The sequence below is a fragment of the Aulonocara stuartgranti genome (assembly GCF_965226115.1).
Source record: "Aulonocara stuartgranti genome assembly, chromosome: 11".
NCBI classification, from domain to species: domain Eukaryota; kingdom Metazoa; phylum Chordata; class Actinopteri; order Cichliformes; family Cichlidae; genus Aulonocara; species Aulonocara stuartgranti.
This window is the reverse complement of record NC_138947.1, coordinates 18,572,054-18,590,888: the sequence shown is the minus strand read 5'-3', so window position 1 is coordinate 18,590,888 and position 18,835 is coordinate 18,572,054. Positions and strand designations below refer to the sequence as shown.

The following is an 18,835-nucleotide window of genomic DNA, read 5'->3' as shown; positions in this document are numbered from 1 at the left end:
TGTCTATGTCAAGCTGTTATATAGTACTGCTAAGCCACTCCCCAAATGAACACATTTGGGCTGTAGTTGTAACATTCACCAAAAAAAAATCCAAATAAATAATCTTAATTTCAGTGTTTAGAGCTGGATAATTGGTTTATAGAGTTAGTAAACTGAAAAACATGAGCAACTGTGAGATTTTAGTAAAAGTGCAGTTTCACAATGCAACACACACAAACACACCAAAGACTGGACCGGGTTTCCTGAAAATCTCTATAGCACGGCTGGATGATGTCAGCATTAAGAAACTGAGTTGCCTTGCGTGACTTTACAAAATTGCCTTCAGATATGTAACCTCCACCCTCTGCCAGTTTGAAAAGCAACTAAAAGCCACAGGTCTGATGGGCACCAGGGTTCTGTTAGACATGTCTGTGAACTGCTCTCATTAGGGTTGATCAGAAATTCAGGGAACACTGAGGACTTGTCATGGCTGTGGTAAGTGTGGACAGACCATCACAAAATGTACAAGCAGCAGCAGCAGCAGCAGCAGGCTAAATGGACCTGTAGAGGCATGCAGTTTGAATGAAACTTCTGAAGAAATCAGTGGTTTTGATTGGAGTACTTTCGAGCGATGATATATATATATATATATATATATATATATATATATATAAAGACTAACCCTCACATCAAAGCAGACATATTAATATGTTTACATATTTTTTCTTCACCAATTTTTTCTTCAATGCATATTAAAGATTTTTGCTCTGTATTTATATATTAACTAATCCGAATCAGGGCATACTTTCATAAGTCAAGTGAAAGTTTAATTATATAGTTCGTTTTAAATAACCTCCACTGACCAAAGTGCTGTACAAGTTATACTAGATATACACTATATAAAAGTCAACAATAATCAACAATAAATATAAACATTTATGTTGCAAAGAAAACAGCTATTGTGCTGTTGAACAGATTTTATTGCATCACTTATTTCACAAAAGACAAATCCATACACTATGAAAATGTTTGAAGTCAGTTATGGCACATGCTTTGCACATTTGCAGCCATTCTCAAAATAAATAAACCACTGACTCTCAACAACTCTTAAGGATAATATCCAGAAGTAGCAAACACAAATGCAGCTTTTCACATGCTTTGCATTTAGCCAATATCTTCTTGTTATCAGTTCCTATTAAGAGAGCCATCAGTTTACCTTACAATGCGTGTATTTTATTTTTTACATAAGACAATAGATGTTTGCTAACTCTGCCTTTTTCAATGGAATTCTAATTACCATGGACTTTCAAAGAAAAATCCTATTATATATGGGAATCCCTTATTTTGCTTTAACCCCACATAAAAAAGGAAATAGAAGAGCATCCTAATATTAATTCACATGTGTTAGTGGTCTTGAGCTCATTTAAGCTTTGGCAAGAGACACTGTATCGGTTATTGGGATGACCCTAATCATTCTGACTTCATCGTCTTTGTATTAGAAGATCATTACAGAATAATGGCTTTGCTTCTTTTAACTTCAGTGGAATCGATGAAAAAGTCTGTTTAAAACAGTTTCACAGGCCGTTTTTTTTTTTTAACAGAAAAAAAGAAAGAAAGAAAAGAAAAACCCCACTATAAAGTCACTTAGAATGTCAACCAAAACATATTTTAAAAAAATGGGTCATTTCATCCTTTAAATTGTTTATTGAAGCTGACACGAGATCATTAGTAAGCAGGTGGCTTTTGCCAGATCTAAATATGTTCCATTCTTATTTGGTGTAATACAACACAAAGGACACATTTTGGTTAAATTCACAAGGTTTTTTTTTCCTTTTCTTCTTTCATTGTTAGTCTGCTTGTTGGTCAGTCCACCACTTTAGCAAAAACTAATGTTGTGCAATTATTGAATAAATTGCCATAATATTTTTTACAGATATATTTGAGCCTAGGAAAACAATTCCTACTAACTTTATTGATCCCATCCATCCACCCCATCAATTTTCTTCCACTTATACAATTCAGTATCTTGAGGAGGCTGGGCCCTCTTACAGCTACCACAGTATAAGAGGTGGGGTACTCCAAAGGCTGCCAGTCTGTCGCAGGGCTAACAAATAGAGACGGACGAAAACTGGCATTCACATCAAGTTACGTCTACTTGAGAATCACAAATTAACCTAAGGCGTGATCGATACTTCTGCAGGGACGCTTTGTAGAGCCTACCACCTTACCTACGGGCAGTTATGGGCAGTTATGCTTGTGTGGCATTGTGGTATTTATGCAGTGCCAGGGAATGGAAGCAAATACAATGCTGGGACCACTCTTTGTTGTGGTCAGTTTTTTTTAATGGGCAACAATATTTGTCCATCAAGTTTTTCCACTTATTTCTATAGTTTTCAGGCCAATTCTGTTTCAGAAATCCAGTCACTGTCCTCAAGTTGAAAAATTAGGTTAAAACTTCTGGTTTAAGTTAATGAATTCTTTCAAGTTCATCAAGTTAGTCGCTCAATTATAAAACAACTAAAGGCTAGTGTTTCTGTGAAGTCATTGCATCTTTTTGTCTCTCTCTAGGGAAGCATTTGCGTAAAGAGCATAACTTTCCCTTAAAACAGGTTTTGGACTGAAGGATAATAGCATAATGTTTATTTATCTCTGAACTCAGCTATTAATCATAGGAAACACTTCCCCTATTCACACTTTGTTGATAATGTAGTGATAAGGAATGAATAATAGTGATGTGGAAATGGTACTGCTCATGCAGAAAAAAGCTCTACACATTGATGAAGAAAGCTGTGACTCACTAATGCTTTTCTCTGACGGAAGACGTAAAGCTAAATTTGGATTAAATTGCTGGAAAATTGCTGAGTCATTCTACCTTTCCTGATAATCACCAATAACATCCTAATAACTGTTTAAACAGGCAGTTATTATTATTACCAAGCAGTAGAAATCTCCTGCAAAACAACCATAAAATGCTTTTTTGATGTACTTTTATTTGAGTTTTCAATCTGACCGAAAATGTGTAACCTGCTTGAAATTCTGATCACATCATTGAACAGGTCTAAAGCCAGCATTATCTATTTCCATACCTGCTATATACTTGACATCTTGTTAGGATTGGAGAGGTCACTGAAAATGCACTCCAAAATAAACACATTTTTGGAATTTCTTCTCTCTTTTGGGCCAGACAGATGTCCAATCTGGCAGATGAACCAAAAACATCTGAAACAACTCTTTTAACCTTAGTTCAACAAATATACTTTTCCACACTTTTAAAGGAACAACCCACATGCACGGCTTTTGCATTTCTGATGTCCTGTACATATATCCTTTAGAGTAAATATAGATGAGATTAAGAGATAGTTATTTAAATGACTAGGAATGGTGTCTATAGTACTGTATGTGACTCTTGGCAGCACAGCTTAACTTTAAAACGTGCATCTGACCAAACTACAAGACTTCTGGAAGACTTCTGCAACAGGACCTGGTCACCTTTGAGTCACTGATGGCCATGAAATCCTCCGTATGCCAAAATAATTCAGAGTCATATGTGAGAGCATCTCTCTGACTAAAGCTTGGCCATAAATAGAACAATGACTCCAAGCCCACCAATGTCAATAAATGAAGCAACCTTAGTCATACAGGCCATATAGGAAATTATACAGGAAGTGATACAAGAAATCAATACAAATAGTTTGTTTTTTGACACAGTGATTCTGCATTTTGGCTTAGTTTTTTGTTAAATATATAATTACACTGTGTAATCATGCACTGTTGTTCATCTGAAGTTGTATTTGCCTCATTTTAGAACCTTGTATCACCCAGACATTTTTTAATATGCTCTGATACATATAACCTTGTAAATTGAAAAACTTCTTCACAGCCCAGTGAGTGTTGCTGTAGAAGAGAGACCCCAAGGAGTATCAAATAACTGATTACTTGGGAAAAGAAATTGAGGATACCAGCGAAGCTCTGTTAAGGAACTAAAATATCAGCTTGTGTAACAAAAAAAAAACAACCCAAAACACGCTACCCAAATCTTTAAATGAATGTTTTGGGAAAGTGAGCAGGAATATTGCCATAATATAATTGTTGTTTATATAAGTATTGATTTGCATTTCTAGAATCAAGCTGTTATTTGACCGTTAGCATTGATACAATTTCCAGTGAATAATAATACCTTCAATGGAATCTGGTTTTGGTTTTAACAGTTGTTTGCAGACTGAACTCTGCAACATACTTTGCAAACGCAACAGTGGACACATTTTTGAAAGGGATTCATCTTTATCAAAGAGGGTTTCAAAACGAAATATTCCAGGAACAATCAAAAAAGAAAAATTAAAACAAAATTAAAAAAAAAAAGAGAGAGATCTGAATAATAGATGAAGTACATCTAAATACAGAGCTCCCACATGTATGTGAACTCACATCTCCTGGTTAAAAGTCTTGGGCCTACACCTCCAATTATGGACCGTAGCTGTGAAATGTGGAAAGTTTTTGAGGAAGTGCCTCTTTTTATGTGTACTCAACATTTGGACTTTGAACTCAAAATCAAAATAATCAGAACCCCTCTTTTTTAGCTTCTACTTTAACAAAAGTAGTCACAAGATCAACCTTTGAATGGCATGGCTCTATAGTCTAGATCAGGAATGTCAAAGTCATTTTACATTGTGGGTCATCTACAGCTCACCCATACTACGAGAGGAACCGGACCAACGCAAATGAGCCAATGCAACACAAAAATAATATGATGTTTACTGGATATCAAAAGCAGACCATACAGCTTTTCAGCTTTTTAATGAAGCTGAAAGAGGATTACAAGAAAATTAAAGACAACAGCCAAAATAAATCTGAATTGATATGGGTTACTAGATGTGATCCTCTGCCACAGAGCAGCATGTCAATGAATAACTGATTCAACTTGAAGGAGTTTGAGGAGCTGGCATAAAAAAAGATTGATTTTCACACAGAGGACACCATGGAAATGGACAACCAGCTGAGTTTCTACAGATAAGTCAATACTTCTGTGCATTACATGTATAGTTGAATTGCTTCCAGAAATGGTAAATTCTCAAAAGAAGTTTTCAGCCTTGATCACTTATGCAAGGGATCCTTAAGTTAAGACTAATGCGAGACCTGCAAGCATTAATCATGCCTACTCCAGCCAGCCCGACTATTGTCATCTCTAGCCAGCTGTAGTTCTTGTGTCTCAGTGAGCTCAATGCCTAAAAAAGATTTTAAGCCAAACAGCTGCCAAATGGAAGACTAGGTAGTTAGGCTGAATGCTAGATGTTTATAGCATTCAGGCATTAGCCTTTTCTTTCTTGGCTCCAACCTGTTAGACTCAACCAATCACCTACACACCACTTCCTCACACCAACTTTTCATACAGTCTTTGGTCTGTTAGCATTTTACATTGCAGAAGTCTCTTTTCTGGGATACTTTTTACCTACAAATAAACCCTAACAAGAAAGTGTGGTTTCAGAAGATATTGTGGTTTCCTGTTCACAAGCTGCTTGTCTATCTTTCCCAGGAGCACTGAGTTTCTGTTGCTCAGAGCCATAATACTACTCAGTGCCCAAGCCAACATCCTGCCCGGGGTTAGCTAAAGACTCCTCAGGTCCACACTCTGTTCCGTAGTCTGCACTGACTGACATCTTCTGAGTTCTCTTTTATCTGAGAGTGACAGCTGTCCACTTCCTGATGAAGCTCTTTTCTTGAGCTTGCTGTCTCTTCTAGTCCTTCGTTAGTTGGATGAGTTAGATGAGTTAGCTGTCATCATATACTCAAATGTAAATGCGCCAACCTCGCAACACATTGGCCTGTTTCCAAGTCAACTCTTCTAGCTAACCTCCTGCCAGATCACGAGTCACCCAAGCATCTTAGCAGTCCTATTTCCTGACACTTACTAAGTATGCAGCTGCCCTGGTTTCCAGTCTCTTGCCACTCGCATCCTGGTATCAGAGTAGTGTGAGGGGCTGAGACCTTAACACACCTACTTTTTAAACTGCTACTTTTAAAGAGGGATTGTAAGAGTTTTCTGTCTTTATTGATGGTTTATTTTACTGCTGGTTCTACCTGTAAGGCCTGCACTAAAGCCAGCCTTCTGTTTTTCCCAGTATTTAGGCCATCCTCCTTAGCTGTACCCTTATCTGTTCAGGCTTTAGGCCATCCACCCACCTAGGTGGTTCAGTAAGTCTAGTCAGTGTTTGGGATGGCTGCACCACCTGTCTGTTCTGCCACTGAGCTGACATATTGAATGATTACACATATCTGCCTTCCGTTTAGGCTACTTTTGCAAAGTTTCTTGTCCCCCAATTCTAAATCTGTGTAGTTATCTACCTGATTTTCATTAGTTCTCTTACTCCCGAGCCAATCAAGCCATTTGGCAGAGATGTCCTAGTTATGTTTTCTGTTCACTGACTGCAGTAATATAAATTGTAAGCCAACCAGGGACTTGGAAAGCCTTAAAATAATGTGTGCATTAGAAAAGAACATTAAGAAGGACAAGCAGGGCAGAGAAAGGAGGCAAGGGATGACTTTTCCATGGGTTCTCCAGTTCCACATTCCTGTAGTGCGAGGAGGGTAGTTCACATATTTTGCCTGCTCAGTCTAAATTTGTTTCTGTTTTAAATAGTTCTTAATTTTTCACAGTTTCCAATACAGTTAGCTGATCTATTCCAGATGGTTTAAGCATAAGGTGAGTGAGCAAGCAAGGCATATACATACTTATATGCGCACAAACAAAAATGTGCTTTTCTATACTCAAACTACATAAAAATATCTTTCTTCCACCCTGTCTCCTGATTTTCATTCAAAAAGATTTGCAGTGAATTCAAAGGGTCGCACACAAACAAGGGCAAAGATATGAGCTTCATGTCCAGTGTTTTTCTAAAATTCTGTGGGAATCATGGATTAACTTGTTAAGAAAAAAAAAAAACCAATACAATAAAAATCACAAAATTGAAAAATGATCCCCTCTGAAAATGACTAAATTCTACTGCTGGCCCAATCACTGTCAAGACAAATGCAGACATGCCACATCTTGATCAATCACAGAAAACTTCTTGGCCTTGTTGCTGCATGGTTCAAAAACATTTTGTTTCAATATGACCTGGAACCACTGACTATTGGCGTGATCAACTCCAAAGTACATAGAAGAGAGGAGCTCATGAGTACTTAGTAACAAACACAAATCGTAATGTTCTGACACACATGCAAAAGTTTTTGATGATTTTCACTACTAATAAGGTCTATTATAATATTTTTCAAAATGAATACCACTTAATGGATTAGCGTGTTAAGTGTACACCATTATTCTTAAACTTGCCAGTCACATTTTGAAATTATGCCAAATATTTGAGACTGACTTCCCTGCTTCAAAGTTTTTGCAACTGCACAAATTAAAACCAGAGTTTGTTTAGAGGGTTGGAATGAATCAAATAATATTATTTATTGGCTAATTAGTTTAAACAAAAAATACAATGGAGTCTTGTTAATCTCCTTAGGGATATTTTCTAAATTCCAAGTTTGTACTCAGACATTTATTTAACCAGCAATCACTATAATAATCTCCCTCCTTTCAATAGAGCTCTCTCTCTCTCTGGCTTTCTCCCACAGTTCAAAAGGCATTCGTGTATGGGCAGAAATCTGTGCCATCAGAAACTGAATTTGAATAAGTTAAATTTGAATTTGAATTGCTCGGATTGAATCTGAATTGTAACTTGAATAAATGCTTTTAAAAACTGAATATGAATTAGCCTAGGGCTGTGCGATATGACCAAAATCTCATATCCCGATATAAGACATCTATCGTCCGATAACGATATAAATCACAAAAATTTTACATTTTCTGTAGTCGGGTGTTTTAACCGAAGCATGAAACTATACATTTTTAGATATAAGTTGTAACGGCCGCCGTTTTCCGCTATCTATTACACGGCGTGCTGCGGGGAAAAGCCTGTTCTAACGTTTGAGTCTAAGGTTTATTTTTTTAGCACCTGGCGGCTCTTTTTTGCTTCTCATCCGTAAGTACTCTGCATACTCTTTTACATGATTAAGTTTGTTTTGGAAAGTCTCAACAGGATCTTGAGCTTTATTGTGAAAGGTTTATGTGGAAGATAAACAAGAGGACACGCGATGGTTTTACCGTCATTGTTGCTAACGATAACGCATAAAAACTGTGGCTTGTCCGTCCATAGTGTGGTTAAATTAAATATAAGAGAAAGAGTGAACTTTAAGAAATTAATATAGCCACTACAGTGACCATCAAAACGATGAAAAAATATTGCCGTAAACAGTTTATTTTGCGACACCACGAAACAAACGATAGCGTAAAATGAAACGATAGACATTTTTATATCGTTATCCGATATATATCGTTATATCGAACAGCCCTAAATTAGCCTAATTTGAAATTCAATTTATTGGTTTGAAAATGATCATCACTAAATTGAAATTGAATTTCATAGTTTGAAAATGAATCCATTTGCTTTGAAACCGTATTTTATCCTTTAAAAATTTAGCTCTCGAATAATTGTAGATTCACTTCTCACCATTCAGTTTCAGTTCTACAATTCAATTTCAGTTCCAAAATTCAGTTTTTTGGGACTTACATCCGGTTCAAGAGTAATCGAGCGCAGATTAATAGAACTACGTTTTAGTAGTGGACCGAAAGTGTTACTGACGGGAATCTACAGCGTCTTGAGCTGATTTAAGCTACCACCACTTCCCCTGCCAGTGGCGGACTCCCTCAGACATCGGGGCGTTGGTGGTTCTTTGTGTCCGGGGGTGGGCGTCCAGGTACACACCGGCTCACTCCTTGGCGGCCGCTTATCGGGGCCTGGAGCCTGGGGCTTGCTCGGGCCACTTCGGAGGTGGGGTGCCCCCGGCCTCTCGGCCTGGGGCTCGGTCACTCAGGCACGGCTGGCTGCCGGCGGAGCTCACGGGCGCGTCACTGCAACTCCCCCTGGCTTCTGCTCCGCGGCTGCTGAGTGAGCCCTCATCTGGGACTCTCCTCAGCTCTTTCTGGGACAGTGGCGCGGCTGCCCCTCTGTTGGTCTTCCTTGGTCTCTTGTGTTCTGGGGGCCTCTGGATGTCTGGAGTTTTGATCTCCTCCATACCTGCTTCATGCCCTGGAGGACGGGGCTGTGGCCCCCCCACACCCTCTAGCAGATCATTACATGAAGGAACCTTTTAAAAAACAAACAAGTCCATGCTCACAGGTGTACACACGGGTGATCACACCCACAAACTACACCCTTTTTGGCTCCTACCTCAAAGGACACTGTGTTCTGTTGATCTTATGTGCTGCACAATAATGTTTAATATTTAGTATTTACTGTCATATTCCCATATATCATTGTGATGTTGTTTATTCTATTACTCTTGTTCTCTTCTGCTTGTTTTCTTTTTTCTTTCTCAGCAGGTGACCCAGGTGATTGATATATGCATTTTTTTTCTTTTTTTCTTCTTTTTTTTCTTTTTCTGCTCATTCTGTTGGTTTTTGCCCTTCTCCCCCGTCCCTCTTCTCAGCTGTTTCTCTTTCCCTCTTTCTTTCTCCCCTTCTTTCCCCCAGTCAAGTCTGTCCCGTATTCAGTAAGTGAAAATAAAATAAACAATAAAAGGTGAATCAAATGGACCATTATGGCAAGGCTGGGATGGTCAATTTGGTAAAGTAAATCCGTTGGGCATCTTTCTTTGCCTTTAGACAACAATTCTGATGGCAAAAGAGCCAAACGGGACAGGCAAAAGAAAAAAAAAAAAAAAAAAGACTTCAGAAGTCATTCGTCATGCCGAATGACCAGCAGATAAACTGTCAGGTTGGTAATAAATGTATTACATGTATAAGAACAAGCGTCATGTTAACAAATGATAGCCGTACAATAGCTTTTATGCTTATTGTAGCTGTTAGCTAAAAACGCTAATTTAGCGTAGTTTGTGTTGGATTCAGCTTTGACAAACAAATATGATCGACTGTTTCTAGTAGAATTCCAAAGTTGTCATCTTGTACCCTCTCAGTGCCCTGTATGCTTGCAGAGACCCCTACAGTAGGGAAACATGCAAAACAGTGTCCAAAACTTTGTAGTTTAGCTTTATTTATGTCTTACACAGCATCCCAACTCTTTAGCTAACTTAATAACTTTAGCTAAAGTGAATACTTAGTGTAATTCATTAGTGCAGCATTACTGGATCACCTCTGTTTGAAGTGATATGTGACTATCACTGTGTTTAACTACCATAATAATTCTTAGGGTACTGAGTGCATGCTTAATTAGTTTTTTGTTTTTTTTGAACATACTGCTCAATTGCTATGTTTGACAGGCTGAAGTTGTCGGGTCACCTCCTAAATCAACCATCTTTTACAGGTGTTTTGCACCAGAAATGGAGTGTCCACTGAAGACTGAAGATACTGAATCTCTACGCCTTGCTATTGATCCTTCTTGAGCCTTCATCTAGACAAGAGACATTAACTTAACCACTCTCACATGCTACTGTAGGGGTCTGTGATAGACTGGTGGGCTGCGCACGGTATACCTTGTTTTTTTCCCCTCCTGTAACTGCTGGGCTAGACCTTGAATTGGATAAGCAGAAGAAAATGAATGGATAGAGAAGAATTTGTCTCATAAATGGCACATATAGGCCTGAGATATGCCAAGTGTCAAAATTGCATCCAAGATTAGAAGACCTGGAAGAGTCATCCAAGGAATCTCACATCCATTTACACCAGATTTAATGGTGCACAAATGAAGGAATGTTTTTGAAAGTAGCTGAGGCATGAAAGGGCCCATAAATAGGCTACCAGGCTCAGGACTTTGGAAGGGTTCAATGCAACACTATTCCAGTGCAAAACAACATAGCAGCAAGCAATGTCTTCATCTCCCCTCATCCTCCAGATGTACTGAGTGAGCGGAAAGGCAAATTGACCTGAGTTACACCAAAATACGCCACAATATTTATGGGACCCTGCACAGTGAGACAGTCTGGATGATGCTAAATCTTCTGTTTTTCTTTGCCAGGATAAAAACACCATTTGCATCCGTCAATTCATCAAAAAACGGGAGTCTGAGTCATGTAATAAATGGACATGAATCTTCAAACAGCAAAAACTAATTTTCCCAGTTCAGTGGACCCAGGGAGTAAAGTCAAATACAAAGACGAGTGTGGAGAAGGAAGAGGGTGGGCTACAGGGCATAAGGACTACATAGGAACAAATAATCCCTTTACAATGGTCTACGAGACTGGTTTCTGATCTGCACCAGAGAAGCTCTCTGTGGTCTGGAACATTCCTGCAGACTCAGGTTTAGTTCCTCCTGGAGACTTTTATTCTAACTCCCCTGTCAAAGCCAGTATTTCAGGTCTCATATAGTACATGGCAGGGGGCCGACTTATCATTTCAGAGCAATTTTTGACCGCTGTTATAAGGACTTCTGCATGAAAAGGTCAATTAAAATTCAAGAAAAGCTTTATCCCCATGTATGAGTTAAAATAAATCTACACACCAGGGTATAAAAAGTTGTGTTTGGCCTCGTGTCAGAGGGCATTGGCTGTATGTCATTGTTTTTGAATATTTATGGACAGCACTCTGAGCTCCAGCCATGAATGTCAAGATGTTGTTTATGATCTTTTAGATTGCATGTCAGCCATGGTTTATTCTCTTAAAAAACAGATGAGTTGTGGCATCTGACAATTATACCAAATAAAAAAGTTCAAAGAAGCCTGCAAATCTGATGCCACTTAACACTTATACACAAAATATCAAGGTTAGCAACATGTTACTAAAAACTTCCACCAATCTTTCTTTGGACTGTGTTCGTTCCTGGATATAGCCTTCAGTTTTCACACCCCTTTTCTATAGAACCAGCTCCCAGTTTGGATTTAGGAGACAGGCACCCTCTCTACTTTTAAGATTAGGCTTAAAACTTCCCTTTTTGATAAAGCTGTTAGGGCTGGATCAGGTGACCCTGAATCCTCCCTTAGTTATGCTGAAATAGGTCTAGGCTGCTGGGGCATTCCCACTGAGTGTTTCTTTTTCACAGACCTTATTCACTCACCATGTATTTATACTCAATTGCTGAGTATAAATGCATTTAATACCTACTACCTTGAGTACATGCACAATGTATACAGCTTAGAGAATGACACAGCATCTTTGTATCTTTTAGAATTTTTGTCTTGTTGAAATGTAGTCTTGGCTTGTAGTCAAGCTTGCCAGAAAGTGTATTTTATGAGAATACCTTTGCCAATGCTGGAGTGAAGATATATCCTTCTTAAATGAATCTTAATTATTTGATCAGCTGGAAGAAAAGAAGGGTCACTAGAGTGACATTTATGGAGAAAAGGAATTATGTTCCTTTTCTCCATAAATGGTATCCGGAGCCGACAGGTATCGACAGGCCAAGCAGAATGCAGCTCGGGCAGTGGCTGAAGCAAAAACTCGGGTGTGGGAGGAGTTTGGAGAGGCCATGGAAAAAGACTTTCGGACTGCCTCGAAGAGATTCTGGTAAACCGTCAGGCGTCTCAGGAGGGGAAAGCGGTGCTCTACCTGCACTGTGTATAGTGCTGGCGGAGCGCTGCTGACGTCGACTGAGAAAATTGTCAGGCGGTGGAAGGAATACTTCGAGGACCTCCTTAATCCCACTGACACGTCTTCCGAGGAGGAAGCAGAGTCTGGGGATGAGGGGAATGACCCGCCAATTTCCGGGGGTGAGGTCACTGAGGCAGTTAAACAACTCCTTGGTGGCAGAGCCCCTGGTGTTGATGAGGTCCGCCCCGAGTTCCTGAAGGCTCTGGACGTTGTAGGGCTGTCCTGGTTGACACGCCTCTGCAATGTTGCATGGAGATCAGGAGCAGTACCTGTGGACTGGCAGACCGGGGTGGTGGTCCCCATCTTTAAGAAGGGGGACCGGAGGGTGTGTTCCAACTACAGGGGGATCACACTCCTCAGCCTCCCTGGGAAAGTCTATGCCAGGGTGCTGGAAAGGAGAGTTCGTCCGCTAGTCGAACCTCGGATACAGGAGGTTTTCGTCCTGGTCGCGGAACACTGGACCAGCTCTTTATCCTCTCGAGGATACTTGAGGGTGCATGGGAGTTTGCCCAACCAGTCTACATGTGTTTTGCGGACTTGGAGAAGGCATTCGACCGTGTCCCTCGGGGTGTCCTGTGGGAGGTGTTGCGGGAGTATGGGGTGTCTGGCCCATTGCTACGGGCCATTCGATCCCTATACAACCGTTTTAAGAGCTTAGTTCGCATTGCCGGCAATAAGTCGGACTCGTTCCCGGTGGGTGATGGGCTCCGCCAGGGCTGCCCTTTGTCTCCGGTTCTGTTCATAATTTTTATGGACAGGATTTCTAGGCGCAGCCAAGTGGCGGAGGGCTTTTGCTTTGGTGGCCTCAGAATCTCATCTCTGATTTTTGCGGATGATGTGGTTCTGTTGGCTTCATCGGGTGAGGGCCTCCAGCTCGCACTGGAACGGTTCGCAGCCGAGTGTGAAGCAGCGGGAATGAGGATCAGCACCTCCAAATCTGAGGCCATGGTTCTCAGCCGGAAAAGGGTGGAGTGCCCACTCCGGGTCGGGGATGAGTTCCTGCCCCAAGTGGAGGAGTTCAAGTATCTCGGGGTCTTGTTCGCGAGTGATGGGAGAAGGGAGCCGGAGATCGACAGACGGATTGGGGCTGCAGCTGCAGTAATGCAGACGCTGCACCGGTCCGTCGTGGTGAAGAGGGAGCTGAGTGTAAAAGCGAAGCTCTCAATTTACCGGTCGATCTACGTCCCTACCCTCACCTATGGCTACGAGCTGTGGGTCGTGACCGAAAGAACGAGATCGCGGATACAAGCGGCAGAAATGAGCTTCCTCCGAAGGGTGGCTGGCCTCTCCCTTAGAGATAGGGTGAGAAGTTCGGCCATCCGGGAGGGGCTCAGAGTAGAGCCGCTGCTGCTCCACATCGAAAGGAGCCAGCTGAGGTGGTTCAGGCATCTGACAAGGATGCCTCCTGGGCGCCTCCTGGGTGAGGTGTTCCAGGCATGTCCCACCGGGAGGAGGCCCCGGGGCAGACCCAGGACACGCTGGAGAGATTATATCTCTCGGCTGGCCTGGGAACGCCTTGGTGTTCCCCCGGATAAGCTAGAGGAGGTGGCTGGGGAGAGGGAGGTCTGGGCCTCTTTGCTTAGGCTGCTGCCCCCGCGACCCGGCCTCGGATAAAGCGGATGAAGATGGATGGATGGATGGAAAAATTGTTCCAGGCCTGAAAAATGACCCTGTTTCAACAACAAAAAGCTACACAAGACCATGACACAGCTTTCCTAAACATGGTTTAGAGCTTTATAACATGATCGAAACCTTCCTGTTTTATTTGTTCTGTTTTGTTGATGCATTTGTGTTGGAGATGTAGAACGAAAACGTAACCTAGTTCCGTCTAGGCTGATTTCTTTTTTAAAGGTAGGATTTGAACCACAGAAACACTGCAAAGGTCATATTTTTTGTGAAACAATTCCATCTCACAAAAACAGACAACGCAGATTTTAAAAATGCACGGTATGGTAGAAACTTTCATTCACTTTATTTTTTCCAATGGTAACTCATGAGGATATTAAGCATTTACTTACCACTGCTGTTCCGCGATACAAACCTAGTTCAATATCTACTACAGCATAAATTGATGAACTTGCCACAAGTATTTTAGAGAATGTTTAGCACGAATGTCAAGCCACAATACAATGTAGCCCACATATTATTGTCAGTCATATGACCTTAATAGACAACACAAAATGCTGTGAACATGTAAAGACTCTGTATACCATTTTCATATGAACAAATACTGCTAGTATGAATGTAGTATTAGTATATTACGTGCTGAAGTTACATTTACTTGTGTGTGTTATAATTGCAATTTTTTTGAATGAATATGATTTTATATGCTCTTATTATGTTTTCCATTAATGTTAAATCTCATAAAATTCAAGTCATAAAATTCTTATTTTTTTTAACTTTTTATTTTAAATGTATATTCAGTTGCCATATGTTATGTAGTTATTTTATTTTATCTTAATAATTATATTATATATTTGCTAACCCACTGTTTGATATGCATTAGTTACCATGTACTTGTTTAACTAATACAATCTAATAGAATATCAATTCTAAGCCTGTTAAAACCAGTTAGGCCATAAACAAAAGCATACTTCTATCTGTAATTTGTCAATAGTTAGAAAACTGGACTTTAATTTAACACAAAAACCAGGTGAGACAAAGAACTTACTTCTTTGAAATGTTATATAACACAGCACTGAAGTACATACTGCTGGACTTCTAATGCCAACCAAAATCCTTGAGGTATCTTTATGTCAAAAATCAGCTTAGGATTTTGTGATTTTAATATCCATTGTGAAGATACTATGCTGTGGCAAAAGGATTTGAAATTAGTAAAATATCTCATAGTGAAGTAGTAAAGCATGACTTGGCCTGCTCAGTCTTTAATGTTTTCTTTGAAAATTTGTTGCACACATGGGTATTCACAGACGCGGACTAAAGCTTTCTTGGCTGCTGCCTCAAAGCACACTGTGCGCTGTCTATCTTGCGTGCTGCACAATATCGTTTATTATTTAGTAAATATTGATATCTATGACTAGCTAGTTTATTGTGATGGTGCTTTGTTTTCTCTATTATTATGTTGCTCTTTGTTGTTTGCTGTCTCCTCTGTTTGTTTTTTTTGTTTGTTTGTTTTTTTTTTTCTCTCCATACAGGTGACCCAGGAGTTCTTTTTTTTTTCTCTCTCTTCCCCCCCCTTCTCACCGTCTCTTCTCCCCTTTGGTTTTCTTTCTTTCTCTCCCCCTCTTTCTCTCATTCATTCCCCCTGTCCTATTTATTAAAAAAAAAAAAAAAAAAAAAAAAAAAATGACAAAGGATGAACTGAAGCTCTGCCATCACGTAATGTCGCATACTGCTGTTTCTGATGTCATTTAGAGAAAAAAAAAAAAAAGAAAATTTGTTGCCTTTGAAAGTTTGTTGCAGCTCAAAGACCAGCTGGACAACAGCTGTAGTCCCTCAAAGGTATCCTTGAACTTGGAAGAGTACTCTAAGGGACAAAGTAAGTGTGTAGCAGTCTAAATAACACAGCAGTAGCTTACACCCATAGTTATCTGACTCTTGTAAGACCAAAGGACAATCCTAATGTCCTCTGGTTTGTAACAGGCATTTGTTTGTGGGATGTACAATATTCTGTGAGTTCTTTGTGTGTGAAAGGATCTCACAGTGGATCCTTGAATGTGAAAAAAGTGGATCCTTGAATGTGAAGATAGTAAAATGTCATAACTATGTATTAGAGGTTTCAGCTGTGCACCAAATGAAAACTATGATGGCATCAAGACTCTAGCTAGAGTCAACTAGCAAGTGAATGGTAGAGTAAGGTGTTCTATAAACTATATATCAGGCTTAGAATATTATTCATAATTAAACCAATTTCTGTTAAAATAGCTTTTAACTCTCTAGAAATTCACAGAAAAATATAAAACATGTAATATACAAGAGCCCAGTATAGAACCACTACATAGAACCACTATATAGCACCTAAAGCAAACTAGAAGCCTTTCTAGATGGACTTCAAGACCTGTCACCAGGGTAAATATGAAATCTTATATAAGAAAGAAACACAAGAAATAACAAGTTATACTAAATACCAACGGTAAAACTGACTATAAGTAAAGTCACTGTATTTTTATTTTAATGAACTTGTTTTTGTTTTAAACTGTTACAGATCCGCCAGTGTTACTGTGTGTAACTTCTAGAAGATGTAGGTTCGGTCGTGTAATAAGTAAACAATTTCCTTTGGTGAGAATGTGAGAAATAATGTTACCAACACATAGCCTCTAATACTATTTACTATTCAACAAAATGAAAGGAAAGCCAGGTCTTTAAGATGTCTCACTAGCTCCATATCATGGCATTTTTGGCTAGCATGGCGCTAATGCAGCCCTTTTCTCTCCAAAACACCTTTCCAGAGGGCGGAGCTTCTGGAGAAAGCATAATGACTTTCTTTCAGTTCGACATGATTAACTCTAAAAGACTTAACATGCTTCAAGAATATGTGAAAAGCACAAGACTAAATTGTATTTAGATGAGTAATTTAAATGTTGCAACTGCCTGATTGCCTTTTTCTTTCTTTTAGTGTGGGATAAATATTTAATTTTTTCTTCTTTTCTTTTTAACTGGTTTGTAAAGAGTTTGTGCCATTTAGACCCACCCTACAACTCAGCACCAAATGTGTCTTGCAGGACACATGCATATGTTTGTCATGGGTAGAAAGAGGGGTAATGTGTTGGCCAAACCACATTACTGGCCCACAGATAGGAATTTAGGAGTTAATTGTTCCAGCATTTTACTTACTCTTGTTACATCCCTCTGTGATGTTCCATATTTCTTATTTTACAGAGAATTAAATGAACTTTAGGGAAACTGCAATATACAACAGTTAAGAAATGAAGACAGATTAAGAAACCACCATATATGTAATAGGTACAGAATTATTGCTGCATAACATATACTTTTTTTTTAAATTCAGTGAGTGCAGAGCATGGATATAACATATAACATTTAGCTATGCATTTTCTTTAAATTCCCAGTGGCCTTTCTATGCCTTTCTAACAGTTTCATTCAGCTTTCATGGTGAAGGAAGACTTACCACAATGCCAAGGCCAAAGAGATCAACTGCTTAATTGTGGTGGCCCACCTAATTTATTACTAGTCTACTTAGGTTGTGCAAGAGTAAGGCAGTGAATTAGTGAAGCAAGGATTTACATGCTGAGTTCTCCGATTTATCTTTGAACTGAGGCCTCTTTTCCCCAATCACTCATCTTCATAGATTTAAATGTGACACTGAAAGCTTAGAGAAAACACATTGGAAGTAAGGGAGGATCCTTACTCAAAGAGCCAGTGTTCTCACGAAGATCAGGATGGGAATGAGAGGCACAGTGCTTCTGCTCCTTTTCCCAGAGCGTCTCCTTCCCCTACAAACCAGGTCTACTGCCAAAAGAAGTTCAAGGTGGTCTGCAGCCTGCCTTTGATCTTCACCATCCAGGGTCCTTTGGACAGATCAGTCAGCGTAATCACTTGTGTTTCAAAGTGCTTAGGGGAAACAGTAGTGCTCCATTTTCCTTTCATAGCATGACCTCAGCAGTGGCAACCATATCCATGTGGTGACACAGACCTCAGTCCAAATAGCCTCCTCTGTTGTCCCTATCTAACTGAAAAGGCAGCAGATAAACGCAAGAGACAAGCTGCTGGGTAAACCACACACAAACAATCAGTGAAAAGAGAGAGGCTTGGTGGTGCCCACCTCCAGTGAACACTATTTCAATTCAAGTGGGGAAGACTGTTGGCAAGTAGCATTATGGCATAGGACCCATGCAAACCTTGCCAAGCAACATGTATTTTGAACTGACCCTTCAAGTTTATATCATAGAAAACCCCTGGTTTCACTGCTGAAACTGTGTAGTAAACGTAAAACCCGCGTTTGCATGAATAATCAAGTTTCTGCTAATCGGATGTAAAGTCTTAGTGCTTCATGACGGCTCTTCTTTGCTCTTTGGAGTGAGAAATTCATATTTGACTTGGAAAAACTTGTGATGGATTTATAGCCAGCTTCTATGAACAAGTGCTGAGGCAACAACCAGAGAGATTTGGTTCATCAGGATTGCAGGACGGGAAGCATTCTTGCCTTTACTTAAGATTAGCGTTACATTTCTGAGAAACTCTCGACACAGTTTTTTCTTATCACAAGGTAACAATTTTATTGTTCCGTTAAACAGCATGGGATAACTTGCATTCTTAGCTTTTTTGGCACACTTTATGTGTCATGCAAGACTG

The 18,835-nt window shown here is 39.7% G+C and overlaps 1 long non-coding RNA gene across 1 annotated transcript; it reads left to right on the top strand.

Moving 5' to 3' along the window:
• The first annotated feature begins 15,146 nt into the window (after nucleotides 1–15,146).
• Nucleotides 15,147–15,869, top strand: LOC309717356. The gene is made up of 2 exons (XR_014279668.1): nucleotides 15,147–15,215; nucleotides 15,718–15,869. It is a non-coding gene; the product is annotated as an uncharacterized lncRNA (long non-coding RNA).
• The last annotated feature ends 2,966 nt before the right edge of the window (nucleotides 15,870–18,835 follow it).